Genomic DNA, 19346 nt, shown 5'->3' with positions numbered 1-19346 from the left:
ATGGTTTATGGAGGCTGAGACAAAAATATATTACATTCCATTTATATATTTATAACATTAGGCATATAAATCCATATTTCGGTACCTAAATAAAAATAGGTTGATTTTCAGAAGTGCTGAGAACCAACAGCTTCAAATGAAGAAAATGGGAGCTGCAGATGCTGAGCATTTCTGAAAATCAGGCCATTTATTTTAGCTGTCCAACTTTAAGCCTACAAGTTTGAAAATGCTGACCTAAGTCACCTAAAAAATCAGTGGCAAAGCTGTGAAAAGAATCTGGAAGTCTTGACTTCCAGGCTGGTGCTCTAACCAGTACATAATGCTCTATCCTTCACTCCTCCTTAATCTCTGTTGTCTTTCCCGTCCAGGGCTGGGTTTTTGGGGGGAATTGCAAACTAAGCAGCTGCAGGAAGATGGCATCTCCAATAAAGCCTTCAAATTAATGAAATAATGACAGGCTCCTAAAGGTGGGTAAGGAATCACAGTGATGCACACAGCAGGGGCCCCATCTACAGTTCTTCGAAGGAGCTGCAGAAGCCCTAAGAACATGCTGATCTTCCTTAGTAAGGGGAAGATTGGGCGAACCCACCAGAACCGACATTACTGTGAAAGCTTCTTTGCTTGCAAGGGACAACATTCTGCATGGCAGGCAGTCGGTGATGGAAAGAGCATACTTTAGTGCCAAAGAATATGTTCTATGGTATGTTCCTCAGTTCTCTCTTTTTAAATCCTTTTTCTATTTCATACTCCCATGCTCACTGTCATGGTATGTTCGAACACCTCTTCTAAGCAGCAACAGTTGGAACATGCTAAAACTATGTTTAAAGGTATAATCCTGCTCCCATTTAAATCAATAGGAGTTTACCAGTTATTTTAACTGAAGCAGGATTGAACTTTAAGTGAGGACACTCATGCAGAGATATCAGCTCCATGAACTGTCTGGCTGTCTTGCTCATCCTTGTGATAGGTCAGAACATCTCTTTTTAATACGTCGCACTGACAAACTGCAACTTCACCAGTGCATCCTGGTACTTCTCTGAAGAACTTTTTACCAGAATGCCCAGCATTATTGCTGGGAATAGGAGCTTTTGGGCAATTTCCAAACGCAACTGACCCAGGGCATCTACAACACTTGGGATCTCATTTTGGCTGCTGTAGACTACACTGCTTCAGCTGGACCTGAGTGAAAGACCTCGTCCCAGGCATTGCAACCAACTAGTACAATTGCTTCTGTGAGTTGACATGAGGTGCTATACAAGGTATTACAAGTTTGTTTGTTGCAGCACTCTTTCATTTAATACAGGCAGACCCTAGAAGCACTAAGAACAATATGTCTGAACCCTATTACTTCTAGTTAGCCCCTGCCACAGCATACCCAGGTCTCCTGGATTCCCAGGGTGCATCACACCATCCTGCTACCATACAGTCAGAACTGGTGATTCAATCGTCTCTATCGATGTCCTGCAGTGTGTGTGCAACTTTGTTCAAATGTAATGAGGAAGATGCCAATTAAAAAACCACAAGAGCCCTGCAGTTCAGTAGCCTGATTCAAATTAGATACCTGTATGAAGTGATTAAAAAATAGGTTTTCTAAACTTAAGGATAACAAGAGGACAGTGTGTTTAATTTATATCAGCGGGGGTCAACAAAAATGTAAAAGGACTATGCAAATACTTCGTATCCCTGCAGAACTGCTGTTGAAGATGCACTGAAGAGAGAAGGAGAGAATTACAATGTGCTTTTGGTGTGCTGCACAATGCACAGCATCTCAATAGTTCTCCCATCTCAGTAGTCATTACTGAAAGCCAGACCCACTTCAACAAAATAACACTTTCTACTAATATAGCAGCTTTCATCCACAGATCTCACAATGCATTACAGACACTAATGAATCTAACTTTACTACTCCCTCAGTTAGGAGGGCTGTTATTATTCCCATTTTACAGACAGCAAAATCGAGGCAAAAAGAGCAAATTGCTCACTGAGAACAGAACTCAGATGTTGGACTCCCAGTCCCAGGAACGGCTCTGGCTTTTTATTTGCCGCCCCAAGCAAAACAAAAAACAAAAAAAAACCCCTGCGGGGCAACCGGAGCACCAAAGCAAAAAAAAAAAAAAGCAAACCGTGAGCAAATAAACAAACCATGCAGGGCGGCCGGAGCGCAAGTGCAGGGGGACTCCTGGCACTGCAGACGTGCCCCGGGCAGCGGGGTGGAGGGAGAGGAAGCGGGGGGGGAGAGAGAAGAGGGGCAGCGAGGGCTTCTGGTGCGCCGCCTGCCAGGAGGGCTCCACGCCGCTCCGGTCGGCAGGGAGGGAAGGACATGGGCTGCCCTGCCGGGCTTGCTACAGACCTGGCACCAGCTGGGGCAGACGGAGGGCGCAGCCCGCTCCCAGGAGGGCGCTCCCCTCCTCTGCGCCACCACCCCCTACAGGGCGGCTGAAGCAGTGAACCAAAAAGAAAAAAACCTGCAGGGCGGCCAAAGCGGCGACGCGGGGGGAAAAAAAAAAAAGGATTTGAGGGAATGCCGCCCTTTAGAATCTGCCGCCCCCAGGCACAAGCTTGCTCGGCTGGTGCCTGGAGCTGGCCCTGCCCCAGTCCCATACTCAAACCATTAGAGTACACACCTTCTTTGCATCAGGAACAGGATCTCAATTAACCCAGTCCATTGACAAGAGTGGAGTCACAGCCTCTAAACTGTAGCTGACGTCTCCTAATATTATTTAATCAAGTGTCCTGACAAATATTATGGGCCAGATCCTAAACTGGGGAAAACTGACATCGTTCCGTTAACTTCAATAGTGCTATACCAATTGACACCAACTGAGGATCTGGGTCCAAGTCATAATGTAGTATCACTGCATCATAACCCACATCCTATATGATGATCCTTTGCTGTCATGTGACCTCACTGCATGATGACGGCATCCATATGTCAGGATGATGTGTACATTTGCATCGCCACTCTGAGGTGACATTGCTCCCCTAAAAGAAGATACTGTGTACTGTTATGACAGCGAGTCGTGACAGAATCACTGAAAGCTAGTTTACATTAGGGATTTTTGCACCTGCGTAGCTCTACCGGTGCAAATCCCCACTGTTTCAATGGGTGCCATGCATCTATGCTGGGGGTCTGCATCAGTAAACCTTACATCAGTGCAGAAAACCCTAATGTAGACAAACTCGGAGAGATGACAAGTGGAGATGCAACTTCACAACAAAATGACACTTTACTACACTACCAGATCAGAGAACAATAAAATGAATAAGCTCTATTCCCTGCCCCTCAGCACTAAACATACACACACATATATTTGGGGTCCTCAATTCTTTAATTTTTTTAAATAAATAAACCTCAGTCCCTTTATTGTGCTACAATTATTGGCACCTAGTAAAGCCCATAGCTCCACTATCTAACTATGCATCTGTTTTTTCTGCCCATCCACTAAGTTTATGGGGTGCTGGACATTACTTTTATTTGCACCAGTGGACAATTCATGACCGATTTAGCTGTTCGGCTACTGTATAAGACCCACTCCCACACAGTACAGTTACAACGCAATGGGATCTTGTTACATAGCCTAGTCCATTGTGCAAGGCACCCTCAGTTATATAATTATATGGTTCCCAAAGGCTACCTATAATTGAATTATAGGGTGCCTCGTGACATTTCAGGCAACATTTAAAGGACTATGAAATTTGAGCAGTCCTCTTGCCATCTGGAACAAGAATGAGACACCCCACGATTCAATTATAAATACCCTCTGGGAGGCACAGAATTAGACTATGAAGTGGTTTTACAAACTAAAAATATTCTATTTTTTTAAAAGAAAAACATTGTAATGAACTGGTCAGTACGTGCATTGACCACTGTCTTCTACTAGCTAGAATTGGAATTGCTTAACTTTGCGTCAGAGGTTCTATACTACTATGAGAGATTCTCCTTTGGCTCAAGTAGTCGGGCCTATGCAGCCTGTCCTTACTGTCACTAAGAGGTTTCAGGTGGCCATTGCATAGAACATAGTGAAAACCACGGACTCCTAATAGGTATAGAGTTATCATATTCTTACTGTATTCACATCAAATTATAATGAACACTGCTCTCTACGGCAACTGCCTAATGAGTATGGGCCAGACCCTTCAGTGGAGCTGCACTAATTTCTAGCAGCTGAGGAACTGACCCTAAGTGTGCAAAAAACCAAGAAAGACACATCACTAGCAAAGGCTTCGGAGGCTAGGATTTTGATCCCCCTGGTGTAAGTGAGGGAGTTTTTGCTCACTAGTCTGTAAGCCTACACCCAAGTCACCTGAAAAACAGTTGGGCCAACATTTTCAAAATTCATTCATTTTGGATATCATTTCAAGACAACTAGGATCTGATTTTCAAAGGTGCTGAGCACCCACAATTCCAGCTGAAATCAATGAGAGCTGTGGGCGCTTACTATGTCAGAAAATCAGGCCCAGATATGTAGGTACCCAAAATTAGTGGCCTCTTTTGAAAAAACGAACTCTGATGTGGGTCAGAACAAGGAAAGAAAAATAAATAAATACATTCACTTTTTTTTTTTTAGATTTATCATTTCACAGAGTACATACAAGAATATCTATGTAGAAAGGAGAACTTGGCGAGAAAAGACAGTACTGCCAACTCCAACCATTCAAAATCCATGAGTCAGGCCCTCAAATCATGAGACTAAACATTATTGGACTTCTGGGTTTTGAAACTTTAAGGTGCACTTGGGTCAAGTTTTCATACTTTAGTATAGTACTACGAGGACTAGAAACTTACCTTTTACTAAAGTGAGTGCTCACATGTTCACTTGACTCCAGGAGCTAGGGCTTTAAGAAAAACATCAAATATCTGGGAATGGCTGAGCCATTACACACATTGAATCTATTTCCCCCATGTTAAGTATCTTGTCAAACTGTCTTAAATGGACTATCTTGATTATCGCTACAAAAGTTTTTCTCCTGCTGACAACAGTTCATCTTAATTAATTAGCCTCTTAGAGTTGGTTGGGCAACTCCCCACCTTTTCATGCTCTCTGTATGTATATATATCTCCTCACTATATGTTCCATTCTATGCATCTGATGAAGTGGTCTGTAGCCCACGAAAGCTTATGCTCAAATAAATTTGTTAGTCTCTAAGGTGCCACAAGTACTCCTGTTCTTTTTGCGGATACAGACTAACATGGCTGCTACTCTGAAACCTATCAAATATCATGAGATTTGCGATAAAATCAGGAGAGTTGATGACAATAGTGAAAAGGAGCAATATTGGGCCCCACTACGATGCTGATTGCTGCCCCATATAAATCCCTGAGCTGTCCAGGGAATAATTTTCCCCAGCACAGGCACTGTGTAAGCCTGCCATATGAAATGTAGCCCTGATGATGGGGCAGGCCTGCAGCCATAAGGTAGCCTGTAATCAGGAAGTCACAAACATGGCATAGTCACCTTTTTCCTCACCCCTAGGCGGTACAGCACAAAATCACATCCAAGGTGCACAAAAATATCCCGAGCTCTGCTTCTGCTGTTCCTTGGCAGACCAAACGTTGCAAAGGGTGCTGTGGCCAGTAACAGTGCAGAGCACAGAAAGTTAACCAATAAAACTATCAAAAAATGCTTTTGTATTATTATTCTGAAGAATCCACTCCAGCAATTGAATTAGAGACCTCTGTATCCAAAAGCACTGAAGCAGCTTATGAAGAATTCACTGTTTCACTAATAATGCAACAAATTAAGGGCCAAATCTTAATCATCTGTTTCACACTTCATGGGGCTTTGTGTGTGTAGGTGAGCAGGATTTAGCCCTGATGATCCTTAAAGCATCTAGTCACAAGAAGACACTGGTGAAGAAGCAACAGCTAGATGCATTAAAGCAAAGGATTGTCCTTGTTTGAATATTCCTTGATTTTATATAAACATAAGATCTCATGCCTGATCTCAACGAAAAACGCAGCAAGACTGGTTCCAATTAGAATGTAGTTCTTTGCCTGGAGGTGAATATTTTTGGATGGTTTGAACACAGTTTGTTCAGCTGTTTTACAGTATGCGTTTGGAGGTGCATTTTTAAAAAAACTAAATATTAATTAAAATTCTCTTTGGTGGAGAGAGACGGAGTGTGTTTTTTATTATTAAAAGCCATGCAAATTAAAAGCAAAAGACGATGTTAATTCAGATTTCAACTACACAAGAGTCAGAGTTAAGAGGCCCAGTTCTGTAAAAATCAGAGGAAGCTCCACTGAAGTCAGTAGAGTTATATCACTGTAAACCTGGCCTAAGTGAGATTACAATCCAGCTCAAGGTTCCTAGAGAAAACTCTTCCCCTTTGCATACATTGTATTAATGACTACAAGGTCTTTCATACAGGAGCACACGACACAGGTTAAGGTGTCATAGTGTTTGCAAAATGACATGATGGAAAAGAACTGCACTATGTTTTATACTGCTCTTCCAGTCAGGCTTTGCAAATACACTCAGTTGTATACATACTGGTGTGTACAACAGCATTTTTTATAACTGCATAAATGATCTATGATCATGTAATAAGACGAGATCCCCATTGTAATGTCTATGGAATTAAGCACAATTACGGTTGCAATTGCTGGGGGAACTTTAACTTAATTTCTTGACTTCCAGTCATTTAAAATATCAACTATAATGTTGCATTCATTTTTTTTTTGCTTTTAATTTGTTTCATTTCCAGATTTCTCCTGCTTTGAGGGCAAGCTGAAAGCATTTGATAGATCGATTTCCTTCAATAATAGATTGATAAAAGGCATTTTATATTAACTGCTACATTGCCAGCCTCCTATTCCACCTGCTGAGTTTTACTGCAGTTTACAGTGAAGTCAATATAACATCAGGATATAACTCATATCTGACATCAGTGTGCATTTAACTAGATATACCTGCTACATTAGGTAGCAGGATGCAGGTTAAGGACATAACTCAAAATAATTTTTGTAGTTGCCTGAGAATTAATGGACGTCACCTCTACTACACTATCCTAGCCTCACAGATTTGAGGATCATAAATAGAATAGACCTCAGGACTTTCAGTTTAAAAAACAACAGTGCTCCCACTTGAGCTAAAGGAAAGTCTCCATTAACTGCACAAGTATTAAGGCTTACATCCTCCGTCTGCAGCCAAGAGATGGAGACAAAAATCTCATCCATTTCTTCAGGTCTGATATTCTCTCGAATAAAGGATACAAGTACCACACATATATTCCAACCCGTACAACACATAGCCACAAGTTAGGGAAAACTCATGCTCAAAATCTGGGATTCCCCAGGCTTCAAATAAACAAATAAATAATGCACAACAATCAAACACAAGTTGTAACACACAAAGACATGAGAAAGCTTATCTATCTGAAATACCATAAACCCTCACTGCATATAAGTGTATCAATAAGTATTTTTCATGTTATCCATTCACTATTTAAAATAGACACAGGAAAGGGGAGTCCAGGGGTCCCTGGACAAAATTAAGGGGTGATACTTTCCAAAACTCCACTCTTAATCCAAGCTCCAACCAGTCATGATGCGAAAATGTGATCACACTTGTAAAACTCTTCATAAATATAATCATCCCTTTTCTTTCTTGTGTTCTTTCATAAGCAGTGAAATAGTTAGCAATTATGACATTCATATGATCACCGTTAGACTTCAGAGTTAATGGCCCAGTTCACACCTCCCAAACCTATAATTTCAGGCTATCTGCAGACAGCACAGCATCAGTTCACATCCAGTTCACGTTTTAAAGCTTATATTTGTGACCATAAGGGCTAGAGGCTTACTATTTTCTAAATCACAGCTTTAATTTTAGAGCACAAAATGGCAGCCCCCAAGCAAAAGCACCAGCTCACCAAGCTACCAAGAGTCAGCTCTGTCTGGCCTCTGCCATAAAAAAGCAAGGCAAAAGACTTACAGGCTCTCAGTGCTATTTGCAAGGCTCAAGCTCACCCATCTTCACCTACAACAGGTGTTCCCTTTAGTTCAACAGGCTAATTGATTAAAACAGCTCAGGACTTACAAATTTTCAAATCCATCTTCTTCCATTAATTTTAATGGAAGATAGCTGTCTAAATCCCAGAGATGGCTTTGCAAATCTCTGCTATTGTGCTTAAAGAAACATATGAGATGCAAATATTTTGTACATCTCAGGAGAAGGAAGCAGAAAACATTCCTATTAAAATTGATGGGTTAGATCAAAGAATGAAATCTATCAAAAAACAGATGGACAGAATGGGAAATAAAATAAGGAAGAAGAGCATAAGCTAAGTAGCTCTCCTTAAGAAGCATGAAATAACTTCCCTTAAGGGTGTATAAGAATATGTTTCCAGTCTTTCTAACTAAAGCTAACAGGAGTCTGGATTAAAAATGTGACATTACTGAGAACAGAAGGCATACTAAGGGTCCCAGCAAACAATCTGTAAAATTGGTGAGCAAATTATTGTTGCCTTAACTACCCAATATCATGAGTCTCTGGCCAAAAATGACTTCACCACTGCCATTACATCCCCACTGCAGGACTTCATGGCTGTACAGGGGATAGAACTCAGGATCCTTTGACTCCAAAAGCATAGCCCACACTACTTGAGCAAAGGTGGCACATGCACACTATCTTGCACCTATTTAGTCTGAGAGTTGCTATCTTATTATCAATGAAAGAGAGCCAAGAAGAGCAATAGGCAACTGGAAGAACTTTACAGGAACTGATGGCAGATGAGAATGGAAGTAGTCAAACACTGAAGGCAGCAAGATTGGTGTAAATTTGGATAACATAAAACATTTCTCTTTCTAAGATGGAACCCTCTGGTGCACAGTAGGTATAAGAAGATGCAATTTTAAAAATCCCTAATAAAAGATGAGATTGATGAGATGATGCAATGCCAGGCAAAACTGCAGTACATTTATTCTGTTATATCAGATTTGCATCTAACCTGCTAACAAGAGTGCAAACTGGCTAGGAGTACTGCAACTCTAGACAACACAATTAGTCTAGAATACTTCTCTACAATCTGATGGTCCAAAGGGATGTAACTGTAAAAGTAGTGATACATTATTGAATTTTTGTTGCTGTTATTTATAGCCAGTTCAGCAAGGAATGTGAGATACATTTTTATTTGAGATATATTTTCATATATAACAACAACCCAAATGGGATTATTGCAAATTTTCTCTTTTTTTAATGCTTGTCACTCTGAAGCATTGATAGGAACATAACATATATTGAAAAGCATTTTGATACTAGAAACATTTGGCTCAAATTTTAATCTGAGTGAAACAAATAACCATTCTAAAAACTTAATAGAGAAATGATGAGAACATCAAGATATTTGTTCCTTTTAGGAAACAGTAAGAAATTTATCAAATTGCATAGCAGCCTATCTGGGAATGAATGGTGTCACTGATGATTGGAGAGAGGGATATGGATAGTGAACAGAACCATTTGTCACTGGATGTTGTGGATAGGCTAATGGGTGTAGATGTGAACAGGTATGACTGCTTGGTTTTCAAGGATCTAGAAACTTCTGGTACATGGCAAGGGCATTTGATAGTGAGGTTGTATAGAAAGCTGGCTAGCTCAACTCACTTTTCATTCTGCACAGCACTGAACTCACTAGATAGTTGTTTCTCATTCTAACTGTAGTCAATAAGAAAGATTCTGATCAATGCTACAAACTGCGTTCAGGGTTTAAAGATTACCAAACATCAGTGTACGGAACTGACTCATCATGTTTAAAGTTGAAGGAAGTGAGAGGAAACAAGTGTCCGAATGGACTGACAATGAAAAGAGATAATTCTTGTAAAGTAACATGTAAACATTGTCAAGAAGTGTTAATGAGCAAGATAGGACAGATTTATGCCCATCTCAAAAAGTACAGAAAATTTTGCTTCTTCAGATCCTCGAAGATCAGATGTACCTTTGATGAGTTTGATGATCCCGAAAGTGATTTTCAGTGCCATCATCATCATTGAAATGTAGCTGCAATGTCAATTTAAGTCCAACCCTCCTACTAACTTTTCAACATCAGCTAGTTTGTCTTCAACAGCCCAAAAACTGCAAAGATCAGTAAGTGATTATGCCATAAAAACAATTTGAACTTGATAAGAAAGATGCAATCTTCTTTTATATGAACATTGTCTTCAATGGAGCAATTTAAAAAACTGACTGAAACACTGCATTCAGACAGCATTCAACTTGGAGGTCCACTACTAGATGCTCCAAGTGCAACAATTGGTGGGGGGAGGGGAAATTAATGGAAGAACTAAAAGATCCAACAATGACATTAATGCAAGATGGCTAGATGAACAAAAGAAATTACCTAATAATGACTAAAGCATCCACACAGGGAAATATGTGTTATTGCATAACACTGAATTCTACATCAAAAATTAAAAGCACAAATATTGTGATGAAGTTGCTAAAGATGCCATCCAAGAATGCAGAGAAAAGCATGATGAGATCTTTGCTATTTGCTCAGACAACAGAAATAAGATGAAAAAGAAGAGAGCATTTCTCAAGTGCAATCTTCTAGACTTTTGATGTTCCCCACTGTATTTCAACATCATTGAGAGAGAAAAAACTCTAAGAGTCATAAATTACATTGTGGAAGTTCAAAAATTCTTCAGAAACCACCATCTACCTGACTGAGCAAAATGAGAGGACTGATGCCCCCATTCCCCAGTAACAACTCTCAGGAAGATGTACCACTACATTTGCATCAAGTTACAAGTATGGTGAAATTTGCACTGACAGCAAGAAGGATTTTGATCAAAACTTAGCCTGCATGATATACAGCAAGAAACTTTAAATAGAGGCACTATATTTACAAAAGATTTAGATTACAGGCCAATGACACTACGGTTGGAACCTCAGTGGAAGTGTGGTTTGATCTAATTAACAAAGAACTAAAACCACAGACGGACAAAATAAAAAGTTATTCAGTGGCCCTTTGGAATCTTTCAATTTCTTAGCTGACTTGACTGATCCCAACCAGAAAGGTAAGGGGTAAAACCCAGAAAAAGATGAAGATATTGATCAAACATATTCCTTACTTTTCTTATAACCTGAAAACCTAAATCTACCCTAAATCTCTATTTACAAAGTAGGTTGTGTCTCAGTGTATTTAATCAAAATGGTGGGGAAATATGGACATTAAATCACAGAAACCAGGACAATTTAATTCAGAATTGTTGGTTTTTAAAACACCTGCACTTCTGTTCAACCAACTCAGCATCACTTTTACATACTTTTAGTCTGTTCAGATTGGCTTGACTAGGTAGTAAAAGCAAATAAGTCACCAAAAGTGCACTAGTGCGTAAAGCTAGTTAGTAGGCTGAGGATTTCATTAGTCTGTTCTTGTGTCTTACAGAATTGCAAACTTTTCATTTTGGACAATATATTCCTTTTTGTGTTTTATGGGTAAATATACTTATGAAATGAATCACATAGCTTGTGGATAGTGTTTCATTTCATTAAATCTTTGTGGTTTTTTGAGGGGTTTTTCAATTTTAAGTAGCTTTTTCCCCCCAGGCTGAGAAAAAGATCAGAACCCCCTTTTGCTCTCCACCCAGTGGAGGACAGGTATTTCAGCTAAACAACTGTGAAAATGTGTCAGCCAGTCCAGTGCCTTGTGGAAGTAGCAAGACCCAAATCCTCAAAGGTATTTAGGTGCCTAACTCCCATTGATTTCAATGACAGTTAGGAGCCTAAACACCTTTGGGGATCTGGGCCTAAAAAACTTTCATTTATTTAGTAGTAAAAGATGGGCTTAAAATTACGTTTTAATTGAGAAAAATATATAACAGAGAGTTTGTAATTTCTGTAGAATTTCAAATCAAACCCAGGATTATATACATCTTTGGTAAACTGTATATCATTGCTAATTTTACAATGTAAAAAAATAAAATAAAAGTAAATGAGAAAAGAAAGTGATGTAGATTGATTTGTGTATCTATTAATATTATATATGAAAAGAAAAAGAAGAAAAGGAAAATAAACACTATGTAATCCAGTTTTGATGAAGGCTGGACAATTTGGAGACCAATAAAGTGAGTCACAGGGACTGACTCAGCATGACAACAGGAGCTCATTCTTGCATTTTGACTGAAGGAAACAAAAACAGTCAATGGGTTTAAACTTCATTCTTTCTTTAAAAAAAAATCACTGAAATATTTCCACCATATTATTCTCCTTTCTCATGTCTCCCCTTGGGTCCTGTTGTGTCTCCAGTGCATACTGAATTTACTAACTGCCACACAATTCAACTAGCATTAGATCCAACACACACTCAACCCTTGGATGTGGCATACTATAAAATTAACTCAAAGGGGTGGAATCTCATTCCACTTTTAAGTCTCTCCATATTTATATTTCACATGTGGTGTTTGCTAGGCCACTCACAGATGGACTGTAAGGCATCTCAGCACATGGGGGACTTTTGAAAAGTCTACTATGTCCTTGCCTGCACTTAGTCTCCCCAACATGGGAGATTTTGTACTCCAAGTATTAACAATATGATATATTTGCTGCCTGTTAAATCCACAGTATTGCCTACTCATGGATTTGGCAATTGTATGATGGCTGAATTTATCTAAAAAGCTAGAATTATAGCTAGAATTCTTCTGTCCTAGTTTGTCTCTAGGAGCTTGAATCTACAAGATGCTGGGCACCTCCCTGAGAGGGACTGAATTATCTCAACTCCCAGTGAAATCAGTGGCAGCAGAAGGGGCACAGCTCCTCAGGCAGTGCTCAGGACCTTTCAAAACGGGGCACCAAGGTTATTTAGGCTAGTGTAACTAATACATGCCTGAGATCTCTGATGGATGGGATCACATGAGAATTTTGTCTTAATATTGTATTCTTTCCAACACGTATGCATAGCATCTGCAGAGAAACATTCTGTAGATGCATTGTAGGTCCATAAGCCATTTCAAGGCCCCCTCTGTGACATTCTGGATATCATCCAATTCACCTTTGAATATATATCTGGGGCACTGCTTTATGATGTGTTCGATGTTTGGATGTTCTCATTGCAGTCACACAAAGAGGATCTTTGATTTTCTATTTGTGCATCACATAGCTGCAAATTCCATGGTTCAATGTGGTCCAAAGTCTTTGTGGCAGGTCAAAACCCGCGGGGGTAGGGGGGTGGCTTGTTGTGTCAGTAATAGTGTGCTTGTTTGGAACAGTAGATGAAGTCCAGACACTTTGCCATTCTCTGGCTGGATCCAGAGACATGAGGCAGTCACATGTGGTCCATTGTGGTTTTTGAGATTTCAGGCGTTGTTGGGGTATGTTATCCATAACCTTCCACATGGGAAGTTCTGGGTAGTCATCAGCGCTTTTAAGTTCTCGTACTGTGGCTATATCTCACTAGATAGCTGGATATTCAATGTTTGCTAATACAGAAAGCCACGGTAGAGGTATTGATTTTAAAGTTCCTGTGATATTTGCATGGTCTGATTCAGCTGTCTATCCACAAGTTGGGTATGGCAGCTTCTTGTCCACTCCGGTTTATGTGACTGTACAAAGAGTATACAGGGCCAGGAACAATGTTCACAGCATCCCCGGCTTGTCCCTGCTAGCTTCTGAATTATGTTGATTCAAGACTTTGCTTTAGAGGCTTTCTTGAGATGGTCATGAAAGGTCAGTCTGTGCTCAAGGATGACATTGAGATATGTTGGCTTTGGGTCATAATGCACCCTTTCACCACAAAAATCGACAGTGATTTGTGCAATTCTGTTGTCAAGGTGGAAAACAGACTACTGATTTGCTTGGATTTGGTCTCAGATGACACTTTTGGAAGTACTCCTCCATGATTTTAGGGTCAGAAATAAGAGTCACTTCAAGTTCTTTAAAGCTACAAGCCTGAGTTGTGAGTGTCAAATCATCAGCATATACAAACTTCTGTGCTATCATTTCAGGCATATTGCTCATGTATACATTGAAGAGTGTTGGAGTAAGTACAGAGCCCTGTGTTACTCCACTATTCAAAGTGTGCAGCTTGCTGGTTTTACCTCCAATGTATATGTGCATCCTTCAGCTGCCAAGCATACAGAAGATCACTTTGGCCAGTTTCAGTAGCAGACCATCCTTCCAGACTGTGTCACATGCCGCTGACAGATTGATGAAAGTGGTACCGGTCTTGAGTTTTTGCTGGAATCCAGCCTCGATGTTTATAGTAAGGGTGAGGACCAGGTTGCAGCAACTTCTGTGCAGTCAAAACCAATTTTCTCCCAGGGTATGCTTGCGTCCACAGTGAGCCCAACTGTATTATACAGTAGATTCTTATTATTAAAATATAGAACTGTCTCAGGGGGAAGCTTACCTGTTGCAGAAATATTATAAAATGCACAATACTACAAATTGCAAAACTTGTTTGTGGTTGTTTTCCTCCAACATTGCCAACTCTCACAATTTTATTGTATAATATTCAGTGTTTTTTTTCTTAAAGCCTGGAGCCCTGCAGGTATGTGACAATCTCAGCTTTCTTTTCAAAACAAATTCTGATACTCTTTAACATTTTACTGGATACAAATTGTAATGTGCTACAATACTGAAAAAAGTTTTTTTTTAAATGAACTCAAAAGTAACATGAAAGGTCCATATTTGTTTAGGCAGATAAAATATTGCCTGTTACTATAACCTTTTTAAAAGCATCTTCTGCCAGGGGCAACTATCCCACATCAAAAATTATCATGCAAGGAGGGAGAAGGCCCTAGTAGTTAGAATACAAGACAGGGAATCAGGAGATCTGGGTTTTATTCCTGACATTAACTTACCGTGTGACCTTGGGCAATTCACATAACCTCTTTAAGTCTCAGTTTATCTAACAGTACAAGGGGGCTATTTCCCTATTTCACAGATATGCTGTATGACTTCATTAATTAATGCTCATAAAGCACTCAGATCTTCATATGAAAGGTGCCAGAGAAGATCAAAGCACTATTAATCTCAGGTGCTAAAATATGACCCTGCTCTTGTGTGAAACAAGCACTAAAATACCTGCAATTTCCATGACAGTCAATATTCCCAGTACAGTTCACAAATGATGAGAGCTAGCCAAAGAAAATAAATGTCTGGTCATCAGACTAAAAAGAGAGACAGTTTTACTAGTCCCAATCTAAATGGTAGAGATAATCAAAAAGAGAATATCAGTGTCCACAATGAAACCCATATTAATTATGAAGAGAGTTATGAAATAAATAAATAATTATTATGGCATTCGCTGTAGGAATGTAATTGCATGGGCCAATTCTACACGACTCTTATGATGCTTGAGGTCAAATATGCTGAGTTTGAAATAAACTTTAATCTGCTCTGACCTAGCATTGTTATAAAAAGCTTCACATAAGTTCCATAATTCTGCCCAAAATAACAACCCACTCCTCTGTACTAAGTGTGTGTGGTCTGATATGCCAGGCTGAAAATAGATTTTGATGTCTTTCTTTTTTTAACTGGTGTTATAGAAAAATTTTATACACAGCTTAAAAGAGAAAATTTGATATTGTAGATAACCAATATATTTTTAGGATTACTTGGTGCAACTTTTTCAAAGTAATCACTCTTCCAAATAAACCCAGCAATGTTTATGGAAATAAAGAAACAAATTATAACAATTTTAGGTAGCATACCACAGTCAAATAAATTGTGTTTTCTAATAAAACGAATTGACAGAAACACTAATAGAACTCCATGGTTACGAAAAACAAAAAGCTCAGGACTTTCAGTTCCAAAGTCACAGAGTTCTGCTACTTGAGCTAAAGAATTATCTTCATTAGTCAACTTTACTATTAACCAATCAATCAACTGGTCCCTTTAGAAAGTAAATCCTTAGGGTCACAGACTATGGGTTGAATTCTTAAAAATGCTCAGCACTGGCCTAAATCCATTCCCAAAGGAGTAAAATTCCCATTGGTTTCAACAGGAGCAGAACTGGGCCAATGTTAAGCCCTTTCGAAAATCCCACCCTTTGCAGTTATTTATTTCTATGAAATACTTCACAATGTTTTGGGTACTCAAAAGTAAATAGTAGCATAAAGACATAAGAAATGTTCCAGATTGTGCCCTGAAATCCATCAGTGGAGGGGACCTTACTCAGTGGCCACTGATGCATCCCCAGAATACCAGACATTCCAGTACTTCCAGGAACAGCATGGGCCCACCCCGCCTGCATGACCGCGCCTCCACGAGCGTGACCTTACATGCATGGTGGGTGACAAGTTACGCTGCTGGAGGCAGGGCTGCACACTATTCAAAATGGTGTCCCCCATCCAATACCAAACAAACCTTAGAATAGCAGGACTGTCCATCTTAAAACCAAATTAATGGCCTACCTAGACCCTGCTCACTTGGCTCTCCCATTCCCACACAGAAGTCAGCCACCTCCACAGCACCATTCCCTCAGAAATGTGTGGGGTCCAAGATCCATGCAGAGGAAAGAGGAGAGTGGGAGGGCTAGGTGAGGAATGGGAAGGCCAGAGGCAGAGCTGGGATTAGGAGGGCACACACAGCCCCCTCTCTGGCGATTCCCCACAAAATACCATACAACTCCAGTTATTAGTTTTTCTATGGAGCCTCCCCTGGGATGTCTGAGGAGAGGCACAATGAAGGGGCCCACAGGTAGCAGAGGAAAGAGGAAAGGACTTGCACCAGTGTGGAAGTACAGAGCTTCCACATATTCATGGGTCTAGCCTCCTGCAAAACCCCCTAGATCCTCTATGTTTGGGAGCAGGTCCCACCGTCTTTTCTTTGGGGCAGGAGGGACAACAGGACACTGGGGAGATCTCAGTAAGGGGATTCTCTGGAGATTTTCTCCCTCTGTGCCCCCATTGGGGGGGGGTACATGACCTGGACCAATAACAGGATTAGAGTTTATATATGTCGTGGGATGCAGCCACTAGAGAATGACATACTCACAAACATTTAAGCAGATGTGAAATTCTCTCCAGTAATGAGAGGGAATTGCAGTGCTCCCAAAGGCTCAAAAATTAGGAGATTGCCCCCAAAATCATCAGATTACTTTTAAGGGTTGTATTGTGTTTTTTGTCTGTCTTTTGATTATTGAGCTCCTCCTGCCACCCCTAATACGTATGTGTGACCATTACAGTTGCCAACTCTTCCAGCTGTACAGAGTGAGGCGATTCTGGCCCTGCTGCAGGAGCTCTCACAGCTGCCTGATGGAGCAGAGCTGCCAGCTTCTCCCCAAACCCCAACAGTCTAACTACTTGATTTTGTTCCCTTTGCAGTCTAGTATTACAGGGAGAGAGAGGGGAGGGGCAGAGCCCAGACTGACCCATTTTTCACAAGAGGGGAGGAAGCAGAACTGCCCTGAGCTCCTGAGTTCTTTCTACTCCCTCCTCTCCCTATCCTGTGTGAATCATGGCACTGCTCCCTCTCCCCTTCCCAAAATCTCTTCTAAATTTCTGAGAAATTTGGGGAGAGCTGTGCTTACCTCCCACAGCAGCCCTGATTGGCTGCTCTTCCCCATTAGCTGGACAACTGGGGAAGGCAGCCAATCAAAGAGAGCAGAGCTGGAAATTGTGTCAGGGCTGGAACTTCTCATATCATGGCAAGACTAGTGCCAGCAGGGAGAAAAACTGCATTACTCAATGAATTCACGAGGAGTGTCAACACTGGGATTGTATATATTGCAGGCCAAATTTTTACATATTATCTCTGAGTTTGCCTAACCAGTTTCTGTTGTAGGACATTTCTGTATGTTCCAAAATTCTTATGTGCATGAGCATACAGCATTCATTTGAGTGAAAAAATATAAATCATGTGCACAAATCCTGAAATTTTGATCATGTTAAAAATACATAAATAGGACACTCAAAATGGTATTCACAAAAACTTGGGAGTGCAATCTGAGTCATGCAAAATAAAGGCCGGGTCAAAACTATATGGAAAAACTTGACCCTAATTGCCTAAAGAGTGATGCAAAACTCAAGAGAAAAAGAGAGGAAGAAAATGTTGTTTTAAATCTGCTTATCTTTACATGGATCTTTAGGTTTTCTCCAATGCTCAAAGGAAGTGTGAAGCCCCAGTGTATTTTTATGTTATATCCACACATGTTTAAAACTATTTTATGCAATTCCAACTAACTCTTTAATCCAATCCTATTTTTCTTACACAGGTGAAGCTCCTATTGAGGTCCATGGAATTTTTGCCAATGGTATCAGACACTTTAGGGGTTACATGCTGAACCTATTTTTGCCTTGCCCCTCCCTTTACCCCCATTCTAATCTTGGAAATTTACTCAGATTCTATAGGGGTGACAAACATGTAGCTCTTCAACCCTTGAACTGTAGCTCAGAAAGTCTCTCTTCTAAAACTGTTCAGATGCAGTTTTCTGCGACTCTGCAGTAGGAAAGCATCACAGACTGTTATCGCTTACAGCCATATGTACCACTTGTTGTCATAGGTTAATGAATAAAAAAGATAGGACTCAGGTCTGGTAGAAATTGGAAACACTGGAGCCTTATTATTTTAGGGCCTGATCCAGCAATCTTCTTACTAAAAGCAAAACTCTCCACACTGACATCAATCAATAAGTAAGGACTGAATAAGGACTGAATCTCTGAGTAGGGACTGAATAAGGATGGCCCTAATTATTTTAACCAAAAATTGTGTATGACAAAGGACTATAATATGCATGCCAATAAAATGATCTAAGACAGCAAGATGGACCTGGTCTTCTTGTCACTGAAGATAATGGAAATGTTATTGTTGAGTTCAATGTGAGCAGTATTAGGGCCAATGTATTAGCAGTCCTGCACCCGAAGCCTAACTTTGTGATCAATGTGAAGCAACTAAGTCAGAAAGTTTGGCTGTCGTTAAGCTAAGTAAATGAAGAGATTCAGAAAAAGCAGTATTATTTTTCCCTTTTGCAAACTGATTGACTACTGGTTTTGGAATCTATTCTGCCTTCAATACTTGCATGAAAATCCCATTACCATCAGTGACAATTATGTTTGCAGAGGGAAAAATGACCCCCTAAAATGTTACAAGGGCAGAAAAAACAAAATCTAAGATCATCCAAGGAAAGTTTAAAGTGCAGATTTCTATTAACTCGATTTATTAATGCTATGGGATTTCTTTTTTTTTGTCCTACAACTATGTTCACTGCTTACTAAAATTCTCTTGGCAAGCACATACTTCCTTGCTTCTGATCTCATCATACACACACAGATGGCTCATGCTTGTAAAATATTATTAGGGGAGATGCTGGAGTGGCCTGAGCACACGTCACTCCAGAGATGTAATCTGACTCTGACAGCTTCTGTGACCTCAGAAAACCTCTATATCTGCCTCTCTTTCCTTAAC

The 19346-nt window shown here is 40.1% G+C and overlaps 1 protein-coding gene across 13 annotated transcripts in view; it reads right to left on the bottom strand.

The window, feature by feature from the left end:
- The window catches only part of ZBTB20 (zinc finger and BTB domain containing 20), a 666697-nt gene that overhangs the window by 634528 nt on the left and 12823 nt on the right, over window positions 1-19346 (bottom strand). For 9 of the 13 annotated variants that reach the window (XM_045001308.1, XM_045001317.1, XM_045001302.1 and 6 more), the window contains exon 1: window positions 2625-2769. The exons of the other annotated variants lie outside the window; for them this stretch is intronic. The gene's annotated coding sequence lies outside the window, so the exon portion shown is untranslated. Of the gene's footprint in view, window positions 1-2624; window positions 2770-19346 lie in introns of those variants that run through there. 13 annotated transcript variants of the gene reach the window in all.

This window comes from Mauremys mutica, chromosome 1 (genome assembly GCF_020497125.1).
Source record: "Mauremys mutica isolate MM-2020 ecotype Southern chromosome 1, ASM2049712v1, whole genome shotgun sequence".
Classification (NCBI taxonomy): Eukaryota; Metazoa; Chordata; order Testudines; family Geoemydidae; genus Mauremys; species Mauremys mutica.
The sequence above is the reverse complement of the archived record's forward strand: the minus strand, read 5'-3'. Positions and strand labels throughout refer to the sequence as shown.